This window comes from Lissotriton vulgaris, unplaced genomic scaffold (assembly GCF_964263255.1).
Source record: "Lissotriton vulgaris unplaced genomic scaffold, aLisVul1.2 SCAFFOLD_963, whole genome shotgun sequence".
NCBI classification, from domain to species: Eukaryota; Metazoa; Chordata; class Amphibia; order Caudata; family Salamandridae; genus Lissotriton; species Lissotriton vulgaris.
Genome location: NW_028248000.1, coordinates 760,537 through 764,350, shown reverse-complemented (window position 1 = coordinate 764,350; position 3,814 = coordinate 760,537). Strand labels below are relative to the sequence as shown.

The window sequence follows — 3,814 nt, the reverse complement described above, 5'->3', positions numbered from 1 at the left end:
CCGTTTCTAATATTGGTGGCAGCGGTGGGATAAGGATTTGTGTTTGCGCTGTACCACAGTGGCGACAGGCCGCACTACAAAACTCTACATTTTTAGATACCCACATTTTGGGGATTATTGTTTTTTAGGTGAAGTTCAGTATTGCTTCTCCTGAAAGGTGTCATTTTGTATTGTGTCCAGTACCTTGTTCCCCGCCCAGCTCCCAGAGTTTGGTACCTGTGTCGCCTGTGGTCAGGTTGAGAAAATCAGGGGTGGTAAAAACTGCCTTATCAGTCCGAGGGGAGGGTTGTGTGTGAATGAGTGGTGTGTTACACTGGACAGAGGAGTGCAAGTTCTCTGAGATAGGAATTTTGCTGAATTTTGTTGATTGTATACTCCTGTTTAGCTCAGACCCCCAGGTTCCCTGTGTCAAACTTTTCTTGAGAACGTCCGCCAAAATGGAGCCAGTTTTTGATCTCTGTGGTCTTTTTAGATACAGTAGGTTAGAGCTGGTCAGATTCTGTGAAAAGGGAGGCATAGAGGTGAGTGAGTTGGATACTTAGTCCCAGCTTAGGGACAGCCTGATCCAATGGCAAAAGGATCAGTGGGATCTTGAGCACAGTGAGAGAGATAGGGCCCGGGCCGCACACCATGAGGGTGGTGAGTCTGTGGGGAGCCCTGAAGATTCTGATGAAGAATGTGAGTTGTATGATGATGACAGTGGATGGACATCAGCAGATAGTGAGGACCCCATAGATAGGGATTCCCTTGCTGGGTCCAATGTCAGTACCAGGGCCCCGTCCCTTTCCCTGTCCCCAGAAGAGTGGTTGGATAGGAAGGAAGAGAGGGAGCATCAGCTAGCGATGGAACAGCTTAGGGTGGAGCATGCCAAGCTAGAGGCTGAAAGGGCCTTGTTCAGGGAGAAGGTAGCCCTAGACAGTAGGTTATCCCCTGAGCACAGTTGTAATTGTCTGGATTCCCCAGGGATGGTGGAGACCAGTGGTGGCAGCGATTTAAATGTCAGTATAGACCGTCCCACTCCCAGTTCCCCGAGTATGGTTCCTGTTTCCCCAGAAGAGGAGAATAGGCTGAGATTCAGGAACCTTAGAAAACCACCTCACCAGAAGTGGGGGTATTTTGTGGATGACTGTTCAGATGCAATGGAGGATTGGCTGGCGGATAACCCAGACAATGAGAGGGACGGTGTTTTGAATATGTTCCTCAAAGAGCAGTTGCTCAGTCTTGTTTGTCCAGAGTTGCGCCAGCACCTGCTGAAGTTGAAGTGTTTTTGTCCTTGGGACCTTGCAGAAGAAGCGGAACGCTGGGACAGTGCGAAAGGTTCTCTAGAGTCACTAGTGAGTGATTCCAACAATAGTGGGTCAGGTTTTCTCCAACCCAGCGTGGTGGAGGAGGGTGAGAGTAGCCCAGCTAGGTCCCAGTATAGTGAGGAGGGTGTAGGGGCTTACTGCCTGTCTCAGTGGAGCGGGAGTGAGTGTGAGACCGAGAGTCCCCAGATGCCCGAAGCCCTGCCTCAGAGCCTGGATGGTTTCTTTAGGGAACACCAGGGTGGGGACCTAAGCTTACCTGTTAGTTCACTTGAGGGAGATCTCCTAGTGTGTGGAGGACCTGGAGCATCTGTAAGCGGAGCTTCTATGGTTGTAGAGTCTGGCAGTACTGCTCCAGTTGGGAGAGTACAGAAGTCCGGTGAAAGGAGTGATTGGGGGATAGTATGTGAGTCCCCAGAAGTCCTGGAGTGCCAGGCAGTGATTCCACCAAAGGTTCTAGACCGGAGGTTGGAGGTCCAGGTTCAGGGTTTGCCTGACCTGAAGGGTGGGAATACTGTAATCAGTGTCCTGACCAGTTCTTTCTCCAGAGGTACCGCCCCGGTTGGGAGGGAGCAGGACTCTGGAAGGGGGTGCAGAGGGTGGGAGAGCCCACCTCTGACCCCAGTACCACCTGAGGGGTTAAACCCTAGGTTGGGAGAATGGTGTTTAGAGGGTACCCCTCGCAGGAGGAGGAGGAACCCTAGGAGAAGAGGTAAGGGGAGGAGAGCCTTCCCTGAGACTCCTGGTCCACCTAAGGTTGTAGACCCTAGGCTGGAGAACCAGTGGTAGTCTAGTCCTGTCTTGCAGACAGGAAGAGTGGAAAATGGCTATTATGTGCCAGGGGTTACTACCCCCCACTTTGTGAGTAGGCAGGAACCAGTGGCACCTGGGTGGCCTAGGGCCTGGTCCTGGCCGAGGGCAGCTGGAGAGTACCAGTGGGGTAGCCCAGTTAGTCCCTACCATAGTTTTAGAAAGAACCCCAGGGGTTAACCGTGGCGTAAAACAGGAGGGTGTCCCTGCAGTTGCGGGCCCGCGTCTGTGTTTTATCCCCCCAAGCAGGGAAACCCATCACAGTGGTGATTGGTCTGCCCTGCATTTTGGCTGGAAGGGGGTTGTGTTGGACTTGGCCCTTCTGACAGTGTGCATGTAGTTAGGCTGGCCTGCTCTCCCATAGGAATGCATGGGGAATGTCTGTGTCCCTGGTAGTTCCTGATGCGTGGGGAGTGCATGCTCGAATTTGGTATGTGCGAGCTCGTGAGAATGAATGCTTCGCAATGGTGTATGTGGCATGAGTGTGTCATGTGTAGAAATGCCACTTCTAGGAGTTGGCATATTAATATAAAATATGCCTGCCGTGTGATTGGCTGGAGCTGGCTGGTGAGCCTGGCTCCAGGAAGGCTGGATGGGTCTGCCCGGTGGTGAGTGTGAGATTAGCATGTTGATGGCTTGGGAGGAGTGCACCTGGTCCCTGATGGGGCTGGACTTTCCCCACACAATGCTGGCTCCACCCCCTGTAGTACGACTGATGACCCTAGCCCTGCCAGTGAATGAAATGAAATGGGTGGTTGAGCTATCAAGGGTACTTCAAAACCAGCTGCTACTGGTTTCTCCCCCACCCTGCACCTACAGACAAAGGAATTTACTGTATAGGAAGGGGCTGTGTCCCCATACAATTTGGTTCTGTTCTCTTCCAGGATCCTTGCCAGAGGGGGCTGCTGCTGTTGCTGGGGCCAGGAGGACCGCCACTTGGACTGTCTTCCTGCCTGGAGACCCAGTGAGCTGGCTCTGGCCCTGCCTTGCACCCCTGCCTGCCTCCAGACCTTGCTGGAGCTTTACTTTTGCCCCTAGCGCTGAAGAGCGCTTCCTTCATGCTGCCTAGCGCTGGGAGCGCTTTATCTTTACTGCCTAGCGCTTAGGAGCACTTTATTGTCCCTGCTACGCGCTGGGAGCGCTTTTTATCTTTATCTAGCGCTGGGAAGCGCTTTGGTTGCCGAGCCGGAGCCACCCGGCATTTGCCCGAAATTGTGGCGCATCGCGAGTGCCTACCTCGCTTTATATTTAATTTGGAAGCCGGTGCACACTCATCATTGCCCCGTTCTTGGATATTTAATTCATCACGAGGGAGCCCACTCCTCGGATACTGAGAGCCCGCCTGCCTGCCCGATACAAGCCGCCGCGCTGCCCGCGGCGACCCGGAAGTATTGGGCCGACCGGCCAATCGCTGCACGGCCCCCTTGAGGCCAACCAGAAGTTCCGCCCCGCAGCCGAGCAGAGGAGCAACGGAGGGTGCAGGCAGGGCTCCACGGTCAGGAGGAGAGCCCCGCCGCCCCCAAGGAGAAGTGCCGATACCCGCCTGGCTCCCGGAGTGCCAGGACAGCCGCCGCGAGAGCCAGTGAGTGCCGCGAGGGAGGGGAGCTCTCTGCGTGCTTCGGTGCCTGCGAGTGGCACCACAGTGATTGAAGCCCACAAGGGCTCCGGGGGCATTACTTCCTTTCAAGTCCCCCGTGAGG

At 54.5% G+C, this 3,814-nt stretch overlaps 1 pseudogene; it reads left to right on the top strand.

The window, feature by feature from the left end:
- The first annotated feature begins 296 nt into the window (after positions 1-296).
- Positions 297-2,384, top strand: LOC147664956 (uncharacterized; annotated as a pseudogene).
- Positions 2,385-3,814: the final 1,430 nt, after the last annotated feature.